Genomic DNA, 17,256 nt, shown 5'->3' with positions numbered 1-17,256 from the left:
CACTGTTGAAGCGAAGAGAAGTCTCTATTTTTCGAGAGATGGAGTACATAAAGGTTTTCCTGTGTCACAGGAGACATACCTGGAAAAGGCACTCTCACATCTGGTCAGTGTAAAGAAAGCTGTTTGTAGGTAGGCCATGGCGGTTCTCAGTGATATCATCATTAGGCCTTCCATGAAAAATCTCTTGTATCCTGGAGAGCCCTATTTTCTCCTGTGTTGTCACAAATGTTGTCGTGTCTGCAAATGCCTCTTGTATATTCATTCAGTATAATATAGGGTTTACTAATTGGCCTCTAGTTCAGAGGAAACATCAATTTGGGATTGAGATCAAAGAGAATGTAAAGCTCAAAGATGTTGAGAACGAAGATGGCCTTCTGTCTTCGTAAAAAAAAAAAGGAAGAAATATGGCAACCCTAGGGAATGTCATTGAGTCCTTGGTAGGTGTTGAGTAGGTAAGTTGAAGAGATAGAATTGATCTGAACCTTCCACACCTGGAATCAGGAGCTCAGAGCCTGTCAGAAGCATCTGGACTTCCCTGCTTCTAGTGGATCCTGTAAGTCAGAGATTTTATATCATTAATATCTTTATCCCAAAGGGCAGGTGTTTGGAAGGGCACTGTTCTTTCCTTAGAGCTCATGGCTTTTATTTTTTTTTGCCCAGAAGAAATAGGTCCTAAGGAAGAAGTTAATGACAAGTATTGTGTCCACAGCTCAGAATAAACTCCTTGATTATTTAGATACCTATCGTACAGTTTGTGTCTGATACCAGTGTTTAGGAGAGAGACATGTTTTTATTTCATCATATCAGTCTTTCCACTAGTAGTACTCTGACTCCCTTTGCCTGATAGTGACCCTTAATATTTCTCAGTCAATGTGTGTGAATAGATGGCAGTCTTATATTTACCTTATTTTTTTGTTTTTAGCAATTTTTTTGCTTTATTAATTTGATTTTTCCATATTTACATTTCAAATATTTTTGCCTTTCCCAGTTTCCTGCCTATAAGATCCCTAAACAATCCCCCTACCTTTCTTGTATAATCCCCCTTACTGCCCTTTGACATTCCCTTGATTTGGTAATGAAACCTAGTTTAGACCAAGGGAATCTCCTTCCATTGGTGGCCAATAAGGCCGTTCTCTGCTACATATGCAGATGTAGCCATAGGTCTATCCAAGAACAATCTTTGAATATTCGTATAGTACCAGGGAACTCTGGTTCGTTGGCATTGTTTTTCTTATCAGATTGAAAGCTCCTTCAGCTCTTGTCATTCTTTCTCAAAATCTACCAACAAGACATCTGTTTTTCAGTTCACTGGTTTGCCACTACTATTCACTTCTGTATTTGACATGCTCTAGCTGTGTCTCTCAGGAAAGACTTATATCCCTTTCTTCTAATCATGCAATTCTATGCTTCATCATTTTTATCTAGTTTTGTTGGTGAAGCAGTTTGCATAAGGCACTTTGGTGGAGATGGGGGACATCTTTGTCTGTCTTTGTGAGTGGACATAGCTTTCTCCCATGTTTTGCAGCTGGCGAAGGTATTAAAGTCACATGTGGAGAGGGGGCAGGACTTAATCTAATTGTGGAATATGAGAAATCATTGAGATTACCTTTAAAAGTAGAAATTTTACAGCCCTCATTGTCTGATGGGGCCTGTTGTACCTCACCTTGACAATAGATGTCTTCTCCAAAACATTTGGAGGAGAATTGAAAAGACTGGAAACCTGTAGGACAGGGAATGAACATTTGAAACTCCTTTGGAAACTCTGTCGGACAGATAGCTGATCACCCAGAAGACTGGGCTGTACTTAGACTTCAGGGATGGAGAGACTGCCACTTCTGCCCACCTGTGCCCACATCCCTAGCCCAAGAGGAAACTGCATAGTGCCGCTGGACACATGAATATAGGAGCAGTCAAGCTGTAGGAGTCCTGCAGTACAAATGGCATATGGATTGGAACTGGTCCAAACAATATCCTACACACAAATCTTCTGTGGGGTGGGGAACACTTAGACCATCAGAAGGGCAGAAACTCCTGAGAACTCTGCTCACATTCCTGACAAAAAAAAACAAAAAAAAAACAAAAAACAACAAAAAAAAAACAACTAGCTCCATCTGGGCCTCCTGTTCATAGTGACCTAGTAGACATTTCTGGTTGCAACTCTCATTGAGAGCTGAATGGCTGCCCAAGAAGCAACTTCAGGTCTGAGACCAGAGGTGAATACAACTATTCTGCACTAAGTGACCTGACTAGTGGATTCAGGACATGCAAAAGCAGAACTCCTCTGGGACCAGGCACTTCCAGTTTCTAGCTGGCTCCTGAACCTTGCTGATCCTGGCCCAGAGCTCCCTGCTCCTAGACGATGTGGGAGAGAGAGCTGATCACCCAAGGGTCTGGGCAATACTGAGCATACAAGGCACAGAGACCGCAACTTCTGCCCACCATTACCCATATCTCTGGCCCAAGGCAAAACAGCATAGTGCCTCTGGACCCAGGAATATAGGAGGATTAAAACTGCAGGAGCACCATGTTCCAGACTGTGCCTGGATCTGAACAGAACTGATTAAACAGCTCCCTGCACACAAATCCTGAAGGTGGAAGAACTAGAACTTCAGAGGAGCGGGCATTCCTGGGAAACCAGAGGAGACTACTCTCTGCCCAGATTCCTGACTCAATAGGAAAACACCTTGTGCCTTCTGTCCTCCCTCCCCCCCCCCACAGAAGGATATAAGAGAAATATGTGAAGTTCCTTCTGGTTCCAGCCCACAGGGACAGCTGAAAGCCAGTGGACAGGAAAAACTGCATGCATGAGGTAAGAATACTCTGTTCCCATAACTGGGTAAAAACAAAATAGGAAAACATGTCTACAGCAGTCCTGACACATGAGCCTACAGGACGGTCAAGCCACTGTCAGAAAGAGTAAGACACGCTAACTCCAGAGACAACCTGATGGCTAGAGGCAATAACAGGAATTCAAACAACAGATATCAAGACTATTTGGGCTCATCAGAGTCCAAATCTCCCAACAATGCAAACACTGGATATCCAAACACACCAGAAAAGCAAGATATAGGTTTAAGTTCACATTTTATCATGATCATGGAGGATGTTAAGGAGGTCATAAGTAACTCCCTTAAGAAAATACAGGACAACAGAAAATTCAGAAGTAAACAAGTAGAATCCCAGAAAGAGGGAACACAAAAGTACCTTAAAGAACTAATGAAAAAAAAAAGCAGGAGAAGAAAATGAACAAAAAATCCAGGAGTTAAAAATGGAAAAGAAACTATAAGGTAAGCACAAAGGAAGACAACAATGGAGATGGAAAACCTAAAAAGAAACCAGGAGTCATAGATGTGAGCGTCACCAACAGGATAAAAGAGATGGAAGACATAATCTAAGGAGCAGAAGATTCCTTAGAAAACATTGACACAACTGTCAAAGGTAATGTAAAAAAGAAAAAAAAAAAAACTCCTAGCCCAAAACATACAGGAAATCAAGGATACAGCAAGAAGATCAAACCTAAGGATAACAGGTATAGAAGAGGGTGAAGACTGCTAACATCAAGGGACAGTAATATCTTCAACAAAATTATAGAATAAAACTTCCCTAATCCAAAGAAAGAGATGCCCATAAATATACACAAAGCCTACAGAACTACAAATAGACTGGACCAGAAAAGGAAACCCTCCCATCACATAATAGTAAAAACAGTAAATACACAAAACAAATAAAAATATTAAAAGCAGTAAGTATATGTATAAATAACATATAAAGGCAAGCCTATCAGAATTACGCCAGAATTTTCACTAGAGACTATGAAAGCTGGAAGATCCTGGACAGATATCATACAGACCCTAAGAGAACAGAAACGCCTTCCTAGGCTACTTTATCCAGCAAAATTCTCAATTAACATAGATGGAGAAACCAAGATATTCCATGACAAACCCAAATTTACACAATATCTTTCTAAATATCCAGTAATTCCAAGGACACTAACTGGAAAATCCCCAAAAAGGAGGCAAGTAAAATCATAAAGCAAGAATTAATCTTTTCACAACAAAATAAAGAGAAGGGAAGCACACAAACATTAACTATCCTCCAATTATGAAAATAAGAGAAAGTGATCATCGCTATTCCTTAATATCTCTCAACATCAATGGACTCAATTCCCCACTAAAAATACACAGATTGACACACTGGATATGTAATGCGGACACAGCATTTTGCACTACAGGAAACACACTTCAGAGACAAAAAGAGACACTACCTCAGAGTAAAAGGATGGAAAAATAATTTCCAAGCAAAATTTCGCAAGAAACAAGCTGGAGTAGCCATTCTAATATCATATAAAATCGACTTTCAATGAAATGTCATCAAAAACCATAAGGAAGGACACTTCATATTCATCAAAGCAAAAATCCACAAAGATGAGCTTGAAAACTAAAATATCTATGCGCCAAATACAAGGGCACCTACATAGAAACGTTACTAAAGCTCAAAGAACATATGGCACCGGAAATAATAATAGCAGGGGATTTCAACTCCCTACTCTCATCACGAGACAGATCATGGAAAGAGAAATTAAACAGAGACATAGTCAGACTAACAGAAGTTATAAACCAAATGGTCTTAACAGATACTTTAGAAAATTCTATCATAAAACAAAAGGATATAACTTCTTCTCACCACTTCATGGCATTTTCTCCAAATTTTATCATATAATCAGTCAAAAAGCAGGCCTCAAATGATACAGAACGATAGAAATAATCCAATGCATTCTATGAGACCACCATGGGCTAAGTCTGTTCTTCAATAACAATGAGGAGAGCACACCCACATATACATGAAAGTTGAACAATGCTCTACTCAATGATAACTTTGTCAAGGAAGAAATGAAGAAAGAAATTAAAGACTTCTTAGAATTTAATGAAAATGAAAGTACAATATACCCAAAATTTTGGAACACAATGAAAGCTGTGCTAAAAGGAAAACTCATACCTCTGAATGCCTGCAGAAAGAAACTGGAGAGAGCATACAAGAGCAGATTGACAGTACACCTAAATCCTTTAGAACAAAAAGAACCAAATACATGCAGGAGTAGTAGAAGGCAGGAAATAATCAAACTCAGAGGTGAAATCAACCAAGTAGAAAAATGGGGATCATACAAAGAATGAACAGAACTAAAAGCTGGATCTTTAAGAAAATCAACTGATTACATTAACCCATAGCCAGACTAATCAGAGGGCACACAGAGTGTGTCCAAATTAACAAAATAAGAAATGAAAAGGGAGACAAAACAGCAGAATTAGAACAAATTAAAAAAGTCATCAGATCATCCTACAAAATCCTAATTTCAACAAAATTTGAAAATCTGGAGAAAAGGACAATTTTCTTGATGAATGTCAGGTACCAAAGCTAAACCAGGAACAGAAAACCATTTAAACAACCAGTAACTTCTATAGAAATAGAAGAAATCAATAAATGCCTCCCAATCAAAAAGAGTCCAGGATCAGATGGATTTAGTGAAGAAATCTATCCAAAATTCATAGAAAATTTCATACTAGTACTTTGCAAACTATTCCACAAAAATGAGACAGTGCACTACCTAATTCCTTTCATGAAGCCACAATTACTCTTATACCTAAACCACACAAAGACCCAGCAAAGAAAGAAAACTTCAGACCAATTTCCCTTATGAATATCGATGCAAAAATACTATATAAGTCTTGCAAACTGAATTCAAGAACACATCAAAATAATCATCCATCATGATCAAGTAGGTTTTATCCCAGGCATGCAGGGATGATTTTGTATATGGAAACCATCAACGTAATCCATTATGTAATCACACTCAAAGATAAAAACCCAATGATCGTTTCATTAGATGCTGAGAAGGCATTTGATAAAATTCAACACCCCTTCATGATAAAGGTCCTGGAAAGTACAGGAATTTAAGGCCCATTCCTAAACATATACAGCAAATCCATAGCTAACATTAAACTAAGTGGAGAGAAACTTAAAGCAATCACACTGAAACCATGGAGTAGACAGGCTGCCCACTCTCACACAACTTATTCAATATGGTTCTAGACATCTTAGCCAGAGCAAGCATACACTAAAGGAGTCTGCTTAGATTGGATTGGAAAGGAGGAATTCAAAATAGCACTGTTTTAGACGATATGAAAGTATACTTAGAGACCTCAAAAGTACCACCAGAGAATTACTAAGCCTGATAAACAATATCAGCAAAGTGGCTGGGTATAAATATAACACTGAACAAAAGCTAAACAAGTGGAGAAAGAAACTAGGGATACGACGCCCTTCACAATACCTCTAAATAATACAAAATAACTCGGGTGACTTTATCCAAGCAAGTAAAAGATATGAGCATATGAGCAGAACTTCAAGTCTCTGAAGAAACTGAAGGAGATTTCAGAAGATGGAAAGATCTTCCATGCTCATGGACTGGCAGGATTAATACAGTAAAAATGGCCATAATACCAAAAGCAACCTACGGATTCATTCCTATCCCCATCAAATTTCCAATCCAATTCTTCATAGAGTTAGACAGAACAATTCATAAATTCATCTGGAATAAGAAAAACTCAGAATAGCTAAAACTCTCCTCAACAATAAAAGGACTTCCTTGGTAATCACTATCCCTGAACTTAAGCAGTATTACAGAGCAACAGTGATAAAAACTGTGTGGCATTGAGACAGAGGCAGGCAAATAAAACAGTGAAACTGAACTAAAGACCAGAAATGAACCCATACACCCATGGTCACTTAATTTTTGAGAAAAAAGACAAAACCATCCAATGGAAAAAAAGATAGCATTTTCAGCATATGGTGCTGGTTCAACTGGAGGTCATTATGTAGAAGAAGGCAAATTGATCCATTCTTACTGCCTTGTAGAAACCTTTAGTCCAACTGGATCAAGTATCACCACATTAAACCAGATACACTCAAACTAATAGAAGAAAAGTGGGGAAGCATCATGAACATCTGGTTTTCCACTAGCACTCACTTCTGTATTTAACATGCTCTAACTGTGTCTCTCTGGAACGATCTTTCTCCAGTTCTTGGCAGCATGCACCTCTTACCTTCACCAATCTTATGTAGTTTTCGTGTCTCCTACACCTATGAGGTTAGGTGGAATTTTAACATGGATTATACACAACTAGGTCAAGAATGTAGAATCTACAATTGACAATGCCAAAAAGATTCCATTCTGTACTTATGAAACTATTGAAGATAAGCTTTCCCTGGACCTCAAGACATTCCTCTCCCTGCCCATCCTCCTGAATATTACGTATGGCCTGAATAAAGAATCATGGCAAAACACTCTCAACCCTCAAGTCTGAACCTTGGAAATAAGGAATGTAGATATCAGAGAACTGATTATCTTTTGGGACTACAGAACCACATTCTAGAGTAGATGTTGTCCTTTCCTTTACTGATGTCTCTTAATTTTTGGATAAAATAAGGATTTGGGAGTTTATCATTTGAGGTAGGTACACAATATTTACACTGTTATATTCACTCTAATGTTGGGCCCTCTTTGTTGCCAAAATCATTGCAAATAAATGGAATCGTAAAACAGAATTTTTGAGTACACATTCTGGAATATTTATAAAGTCCCCTATCAAGGAATGTACAGTAAGAAAGTGAAACACAATATTCATTCAATTAAATGTCTGTAGGGAGAATACTGGCCTTTGGGAAACAGAAAACCTACAAAATTTTTCTGTATGTCACAGGAATGATCCTGGGAAAAATTATTATCTAGAAGAATCTCCCCCACTCCATCTTCCTAAATCTTTTATACTCATGCCAAGCCCCTGGCTAACTTTCTCCATTCAAAGCATGTAACCACTAATGAAGCAAAGAGATTTCTATAGCTTTAGAGAGATGGACAACATAAAGGTTTCCACAGAGTCACAAGAGAGATACCTGGAGAGGGCACGCCAAATCTGATCAATGTAAGGAAATCTGTTTAGCAGGTAGGACATGGCAGTTCACAGTGACATCATTATTAGGCTCTCCCTCAAGTATATCTTGTAACCTGGATTCCCCTAACTTCTTCTGCGATGTCACAAGTGTTGTTGTGGCTGCAACTGCCTCTCAGATATTCCTGCAGTACCTCTAGGGTTTACTAATTGACCTGTAATTCAGAGTAAACACCCATATGGGAGGGAGAACAAAGAGGATAATGACAACAGTGAAGGGGAGAAGGAAGCTGGCCTTCTGTCTTTGTATAAAAAAAGGAAGAAGTATGTTATACTTGGGATAGCTCAGAGAGTCCTTAGTAGGAATTGAGTGGGATATTTAAAGAGTTTGCCTTGATGTGAGCCTTACACATATGGGAATCAGGAGCTGGGAGCTCAAAAGCATCTGGACTTCCCTGTTCTTATCGTTCCTGGGAGTCAGAGTGTTTATATCCTTTTTTTTTTTTTTTGTATTCCAAAACCAAGTGATGGGCAGAGCATAGTTGATTTCCTGATAGCTTATGACCTTTATTCTTTATGTCAAGAAGAATAAGGTCCTAACAAAGAAGGGAAAGACAAGTATTGTGTACTCCACTCAGAGTATACTCTTCCATGCTTTGGATCCCTATAGTGCAGTTTGTGTCTGACACTGATATCTGGGAGAGAGAAGTGTTTCTACTTGAGTCTTCATCATCTCTGTCTTTCCACTAGTATTACTCTTCTCTCATTCCCTGACAATGAGCTTTACATTTCTGAGTCAATAGCTGTGAATACCTGGCACTGTTATTTTCTTTAATTTCTTTAATTTTTTTAGTTTTAGCAAATTTTATTCCTTTTTATTTGGGTATTTCTATATTTACATTTCAAATGTTATTTCCTTTCCCTATTACTTGCCCATATGATCCCTAACCGGCCCCACTCCTCTTTTTCTATAACTCCCCTTACTATCCATTTTCAGTTCACATATTTGCCTCTAGAATTCACTTCTGTATTTGATATACTCTAGCTGTGTCTCACAGGGAAGATCTATATACAGTCCCTGGCAGCATGCACTTCTTAGCTCTATCAATCTTTTCTAGTTTTGGTGACTGATGTGTATATATTTTTCCACATGTATGGCATGCTCTGAATGGGATTCCCTCAGTCTCTGCTCTAAATTTATATATATTATTGTTCCACCTTTTAAAAAGGAGTAGAGCATGCACATTTTGTATGTCCTCTCTTGAGCTTCCAGTTGTCTGAGGACCGCATCTTGGGTAATTTGAGCTTTTGTGCCTATATTCACTTTCGGTGATTTCATACCATGTGTGATTTCATACCATTCTGTGATTGGGTAACCTCAATCAGTATGATATTTTCTAGATCATTCCATTTGTCTATGACTTTCTTGAGATAATTGGTTTTGATAGCCGAGTAGTACACCATTGTGTAAATGTACCACATTTTCCATAACAATTACTCTGATGAATGCCATTAGGATTTCTTCTAGCTTCTGGGTATTATAAATAAGGCAGCTATGAACATAATTGAGGATGTGTCTTTTTGTATGTTGGAGCATCTTTTGGTTATATGCCAAAAGATGTATATCTGTTCCTCAAGCACTGCAATTTCCAATTTTTTGAGGAATCTCCAGACTGATTTCAGGAGTGGTTGAACCAGTTCTTTGTGCCACCAAAAAAAGGAGCATTCCTCTCACTTGAGATCCTTATCAACTTCTGCTGTCTCCTGAATTTTTATTTCAGCAATACTTACATGTATGTGGTGGAATCTCAGAGTTGTTTTCATTTACATTTCCTTAATGACTAAATATTATGAACATTTCTTTAGATCCTTCTCAGATATTTGATATTCCTCAGTTGAGAAATCTTTGCTTAGTCCTGTAGCACAATTTTAATAGGATTATTTTCTCTCTGAATCATTATTTCTTTAGTACTTTGTTTTTATTAGGTAATAGCCCTCTGTCAGATGTAGGATTGGTGTAGAATTTTTCCCAATCTGTTTCCTGCTGTTTTGTCCTAATGACAGACTCCTTGGCAGGCAGTTTTATACTACATTGAAGAAATATCAATTAGAGAAATAGAAGAGGGACTGGCTCCTTCCTGTCTTCTGTACCTGTCCTGAACAGTAATTGAGGGAACTAAACAACCATGTTCTATTCCTATAAGGCATGTTTATCTACACTTGTAGGTCTAGAGAGACTTAGGAGTGATCCTGGGCACATCAACTGTATGCTGATGTAGTTTGTAGTTTTCATCGTGACTTGTGTAACTACAGGCTAAGATGTTCTAAAGCCAAACTACAACCTCTGCAGATGTGCATATGCCTGAGGAGGCTGTCTCCTTGGTTTTCTGAAGCATAGTTAAGGGAAGCAGAGGAAAACAGAACTCCCTTCTCTTCTGATCTCTGGGAATGCTGACATTCTGGCTTCAGCTCTTTATATGTTCTTGAATATCCTTTGGTGTTCTAGAATTGGACTGCAAATAAATACTATGCAGGAGATGTGTGAGAAACACCTGAACTCTTCCATTAGAGATCAGAGAAATGAGCTGTATTTGCACTCATTTGACTGTGTATGTTTCTCGTCTTTGTTTGACCATGCAGTTCTGATGCCTCATATTTCATTGTAATGAACTCAAGTTGTAGGGAAAGCACACCTCACAATTTTTTCCGATCCTCCATCCTAGGGTCTTAGATTTTGGTGGAACCCTTCACATTTTATATTCTAGATCCACTGTCCTAACTTTTTCAACATGCACATCTCTATTATCCCTGCACACTGTGTGTGTGTGTGTCATTGTGTACCTGTGTATCTTTTGTGTGTATGTGTTTGTGTTTGTGTCCTTAAATGGTTAGTTTATATGCAATTTACAGAAACCTTGTCACTGAAAGAAGTCTATGTAAGAAATCTATAAATTGTGGATGGGGCATAATCCAAATGTTCTGCCATAAAGTGGCCTTCTAGAAAGAGTAGCATAATCTTCAGTAAAAGAATATGCTTGACAAAGAAGTGCAGACTGACAGGAACTTGATGTAGATCTCTCCTGAGAGACATAGCCAAAATACAGCAAATACATAGGCGAATGCCAGTAGCAAACCACTAAACTGAGAACGAGAATCCCGTTGAAGGAATGAGAGACAGGCTTGGAAAGGCTTGAAGGGGATTGAGACCCTATATGAACAACAATGCCAAGGAACCATAGCTTCCAGGTACTAAGCCACTACCTAAAGACAATACGTGGACTGATCCTGGGCTCTCACCTCATAGGGAGCAATGAATAACCTTGTATGAGCACCAGTGGAAATGTTCCTGCTAACACTGAACCCCCAGTGAACGTGATTGTTGGGGGGAGGGCGGTAATGGGGGGAGGATAGGGATGGGAACACCCATATACAAAGGGGTTTAGGGGTAAAAAAGCAGGGATAGGGGAATGTTGGCCAGGAAACCGGGAAAGGGAATAACAATTGAAATGTAAATAAGAAATGCTCAAGATAATAAAGAAAAAAAATCCGCTTTTAAACAAAATTTGGAGGAAATACCCCGACATGTCTACATTATAACTGTGAACTGTGACATTGTTTTCTTGTTTTCTGTGGTCAGACTTGTGGCCTTTGAAGCCAAGCTGCATCCCGTGGATCTGTAAATAAGCTAAGACAGACTTTCAACTCGGTCACATGAAGCATGTGAAAGGCGTGACAAGACAGTTGCAGTCATTGTGACACTGCCATCCCAATGGATACATGTAACTGTTGAAAAATCACAGAGTGGGATGCTCAAGTCTGAACTTTAACACCCAGCTAGGAAAAGTATAACTTATCAGTTCACTTCCTGAGTACCATCCACAAGTAAAGGGTAGGCTCAGATGAAGTACTGTTGAAGAAATTTGCTCTTCCTTGTGAGCAGCATCTGAGGGTATGTGGAAGACCATTCAGCATCCTGTGACACGGGAGACCAGAGTAATGAGAAGCAGACAGAGGGGACAATTCTGTGTTTTTTTTTTTTCTGGACCACCATAACTACATTTTCCAGTCTATGGATTTGCTCATTGAAATCGTGTGTCTCACATTGGCAAAGGCCAAGCTGTATGAAGCCTCAATATCAAAACTGGATCCAAGGTCCTTTCTTAGTTACTGGGATTTACAGGCAGTCTATCATACCTTGTTTTCTAGATTCACAAATTCTTTTCTGGCTTCATGTACTTAAGGCATATTCTTTCATTCTCTCTATGTGTCTCTCTCTCTGCCTCTCTGTCATATTTTTTTCCTCTATCCTACAACAGTCTTTACTAATGTTAATGTATTTCTTTCCAGTTTATACCCTTCCTTATCTCATAAACCCCAGGGTAATCTGAACATGGAGTCCTCTGGAGAACCACAATTAGAAATAGAGTTGACATCCAAATCTACTAGACAAGAACAACTGTGAAGATGCAGAATATTCAACAACCCCCAACAAGCATAGAGTCCAATACGCATGTATAAAAAGAAAATTTTTAGATATTCAAGAAATGCATGTCAGGCTGACCATAGGTTGGCTTCTCTTTGCTGAGACTGCCAGCATCATGACAAAGGTTACATGGGGCTTTAATAAACATGTATAGTTTAATAATACCTAGACTCTACCCTACTTTACCATTCCCTGTCTGTATGTTTCTAATAGATGCTTTCCAGAAATGTAGTAGTGACACCCTTTCAAGAGTATAGACGTTGTCACATGTGGCACCCAACAGAAGAATTTGACTTTTATTCTATGGGTGAAGCTCCTTATGATTGATCTACAACATACTTGTCCCCATGACTGATGCTTAGTTTTGGTGTGTGTGTGTGAGTGTGTGGGTGTGTGTCTGTGTCTGTGTCTGTGTCTGTCTGTCTGTCTGTCTTTGTCTCTGTCTGTCTCTTTCCTCCGCAGGATACCTCTCCATAGTACAGCATGACTTCTTAATTGCATTCCAAGGTTGACTCATCATGCTTCCTCTGTTTTTGAGGTCTCAAATTGCACCTATGTTAAGCAATGCACCTGTAGCCTGATCTGTGAACTGCTGCTCACATCATAAAGAACCCCATGACTAAAACATGTTATTTTTGAGGCTCTGAACAATGTTTTTGTCTGAATTTACATAATTATTCCAATTTTTTTACTCCCTCAACTAAACTGTTCTTCTCTGTGGATCTTTCCAAAGTCTTTGCTTACTTGTATTTATCTATGTACCAGCTCTACAAGGAAGGCATAATCCCAACTCTCCAGCATTAGTTAGGAGGAGCAATGGATGAGGAAATTGGATAAAATGATCATTTAGCTAAAGAAGATGTCCGCTTAGAGTGATTAACTGTTTAGAATCGTTGCATAAATGACAATCATACTGACCTAAGTTCTCAACTTCCTTTCTTCATTGTCATTTTCAGTGTGCATAGTAAGGTCGGGATGAACAATTTCTGAGCTTTGTTTGCAAGTTTAGGCTTCAATATCTGTACATGAAGGTAGGAAAAAATTCAATTAATCAGTCATATCTCCATTTTTAGAAGGTAGAGTGATGGAAAGTCTTCCCTTGTGTCTCAGCAAAGGTACTGGAAAGGCCAACTTGTCTTGTTGATTTGGAGAATATCTGGTTAATAGATAGTTATGTACTGTTGAAGGGGACACTCCTCTGGTACACTTTTGCATGCCTGGAATTCCATGGTATTCTTTGTGATGTCACTAGTGTTATGGAAACAGAAGCTGCCCTTGTGGTATTTTGTTAATGCTTATTGTTTTAGACACAGACATGTGTTCTAGGATTATCGAGTTATTTACAGGAAAAACAGAGTGCATGGAGAGATGAGAGAGAGAAAAAAAATGATATTAGGACTTCTTTCTTGTTATAAATGTGCAAAATAAATAATCTGGTGTAAAGCAGAGAGAGTAAGCCCTGAGCCAGTACTGGGGAACTTCCTGGAGAAGCTGTGCTTGGGTCAGACCTTCTAGGAGCAGGACTTATGGTCTGAAACATCTGGACTTTTAAAGAAGGGACCAAGCGTCAAGAATATCTGATGAATATTTGGCAGACAGCCAGAAATTGACAAGCATGCAGTTAGTTTGCTATGATTTCCTTAATTTCACTCTGAATGAGAAAGATATCCAATAGGAGCCACACAGATAAATCTTCTACTCTCAGGGTAGAGTATAGGACTTCATCTACAGACGATTATTGTACATTCATTGACATGTTGTGACAAGGAGAGAGAGAGGGATACTCCCCTGGAAATGTATCAAGATTTCAGAGTCATTTTTCTTGAACATACATGATTAGGGCTTGGTTGTCCTAAGAACTATGGACTACAGAACTTACCTGCATATGTCTAGCAATCATCGTTGGAGGCAGGAGAGTAGCTCATAGGTCCAACTTGAAAAGAGCTTTCTTATTCTCTCAGTGCTTCAAAGTGTCTGTAGATTTCCCCTTTCCTCATGCTTTGTTGGGGGACTCAGAATGGTCTCTCCTGTGACTGGGCCATTAATATGCATGTTCCCTTGTGTTTATCTACAGGGTCTGCTGGGAAGGCATCATGCCAACCTTCCACCATCAATGAGCATGTTCAGCAGATTAAGAAGTAGGAGAAACTGACTATTGAGCTCAAGAAGAAAACCTGTGAGTTGGATAAACTTCCAGGAATACTGACCCATGGCATCAGCAGAATTTGAACAAAAGATAGTTATTACACCCAGTCATTCCTTGATCGTCTTGACCCCTCTGTGTTAAACCCAGTATTCTCACATCAGAAGAAACTGCAACTCCAACGTCCTCATGCACAAACACACTTTTCTGATGTGCCTCTCAAAAGTAGAACTTGAAGGTAGGATAGGAGTGTAATGGAAGCTATTTCATTTCTCAGAAAAGCAGAAGCTGTGTTTGAATAACAGACGAGATATGGCAAGCAGTGTGTGAGCTCTCATCCTGGATTTTAATAGAGAGAGATGCATTTTCTGTCCTCAGAGGAACACAGAAAGTTGGTCAGCTACAGAAGCACAGTAACTTAAACTTAGATAAGTAAACTTTTGTTTTTTATTCATTTTAAAGATTTATTTTATTTGATTTTTATGATTATACTGTACCTGTCAGACTCACCAGACTCACCTGTCATTATGAATGGTTGGATGCCACGATGAGTACACTTGGAATTGAACTCATGACATTTGGAAAGACAGGCAGTGTTCTTAAATGCTGAATAAACTTCCTAGTCTAAACTACTACTACTACTACTTATTATTATTATTATTATTATTATTATTATTATTATTATTATTATTACTATTATTGTTAAGCAACCCTAGATAGATCAAAACTTACCCTCCTCCAATGCTTTTCCCCCTTCCCTGTTTGAAGAAGATCTTAGAATAAAGAAAGTCACCATAATATCTGCCCCTCGACCTCAGCATTAAAAAATGAAAAATTTTACTTTTTCTTAGGTATGGAGATTTTCTTGTTGACTGGGCCCATAGCTTCAGACCTGAAGTCAGGGATATTATGGACAATGGAGATCCATTTGAAAGAAGCTGCTTAACTTGGAGGAACAGGGAAACAGTGAGCAAGAGTTAGATGTTTGTCCACCACCTGATCCCTTGCTGAGAACAAAGTCTCCTCTTCACAGCCTGAAAACTGGGCAGGCTGGGTAAGTAGGCATAGCTAACAAGCCAATCCAATTGTGTAAATGTTTGTACATATACAGGGTATAAAGGGAGAGCATTTCATTGACTAATTTGAATACAAACCCTGTCCACTATGTTCTTATATCTTGCAAGGAAACTTTGGTGTATTTTGTCTATCCTGGGATCCAGAAAGTTCGCTTCTCACTCTCATTGTGATTTCTTCCCTCATATGACCCTTAAGAGTACTGAGGAAGTCAGAGAAAAACACAGACAACAATAATCTACATTGTAGAGATCAATTACTTCTCATAAGAAACACTTCCTCATAGCTGTGAATTCAGCAGAGGGGCAAGCTGCAACCAATGCTTGATATTGCATCTGATGTCTGGTATACAGGCTCATTGACTAACTATTCTATTGGAGAAAGGAAACATCAAAAGTTAGCATGAGAACAAAAAAAAGACTTAAAATTGAATCAGAACTCTGATACATAGCAGTAAGTGTTCCCAGTGAGGGTCACAAATAACATGAAGGGTATTACTTGAGCAAGAGTTACTCTGCTGGAGTCCTCATATTTCATATTTACTTGAAAATCTGTCACAGCAAACTATATTGATATCATACAATAGTCCAGAGAGACCATACCCAAAAGTATATAATTCCTACTGAAATAAAGTGTTGATAATACTGCACATCACACATTTGTATGTGAGTCTAAAATTAATGTTCTACATAGATGAAAGCATTCCCACAATCCTTATCTTAGTCACTTGATTTTTTTTTTTCGTTTGGAAAATGGCTGAGTATTCTTCAGTTCCACACCTGAACTGAACTGACTCTTCCTCAGACTGTATACATAGTGGACATCTGAGTAGCAATTGACATTTTTAGCCAGGTTGGTCTCCCCATGGATCTTTTTGGGCATGAATAAGCATGCATAGACATATTTTACTAAAGGATTCATGTAGTAGCCTAAATACTACAGGATCCCATTGCTGTAAATAATTTTATTTTACACAGCAGAAGGAAGGTGTATCAAAGGCTGTGTATCAAACGTTGTAGATATTACACCATCCATAGATGATAATATATCAAGAAGAATCCCTTAGGATTACACACATTGATCTAGAAACTCACAGACGATTCTAATCCAGGACAGGTAATCACTTGGCTTGGAAACTTACAATAATATAATGCTCCAGATCTATGTGGAGTGTTAATAGATAATGAGAAACCACCTAAAAAGCATATGCATAATTAAAAGATGCTATTCAAAAATTATCCAGAGGGAGTTTGGCAACCTACATTCAGCACAAAGAGATTGATTCGTCACTTCACAGATTCTGATCAGATCAATTTAGTATTGAGAAAACTATATGAGAACTCACTTGCGTATCCCATGACTGTACAACTAGGTAGTCACAGCAAACATGACATTCAGGAAGCATAGCTTGAACTTGCCAACAATGGACAGAGTGCATTTAGCTGACGAAGTCTGACCATGAAACTCAAATTTCCGAAATACCACTTAGGTTTGAATTTACAGAACAATAAATACTTAATGAGTTTTGGGACAAAATTCTAATCTAAAGACTACAAAATTATTTATCAATAAGATCTTAATCCCTATGGAGAGATTAATGGTAGATATAA

At 38.5% G+C, this 17,256-nt stretch overlaps 1 long non-coding RNA gene across 2 annotated transcripts in view; it reads left to right on the top strand.

The window, feature by feature from the left end:
• The window catches only part of LOC134484477 (uncharacterized), a 413,639-nt gene extending 398,638 nt beyond the window's left edge, over positions 1-15,001 (top strand). The window contains exons 1-3 of one of the 2 annotated variants that reach the window (XR_010061938.1): positions 13,682-14,049; positions 14,504-14,605; positions 14,850-15,001. This is a non-coding gene — a long non-coding RNA (uncharacterized LOC134484477). Of the gene's footprint in view, positions 1-13,681; positions 14,050-14,503; positions 14,606-14,849 lie in introns of those variants that run through there. The other variant, XR_010061937.1, reaches the window with a different exon arrangement.
• Positions 15,002-17,256: the final 2,255 nt, after the last annotated feature.

The sequence above is a fragment of the Rattus norvegicus genome, chromosome Y (assembly GCF_036323735.1).
Source record: "Rattus norvegicus strain BN/NHsdMcwi chromosome Y, GRCr8, whole genome shotgun sequence".
Classification (NCBI taxonomy): domain Eukaryota; kingdom Metazoa; phylum Chordata; class Mammalia; order Rodentia; family Muridae; genus Rattus; species Rattus norvegicus.
Note: the sequence above shows the minus strand (reverse complement) of the source record. Positions and strands in the feature narration are given on the sequence as shown.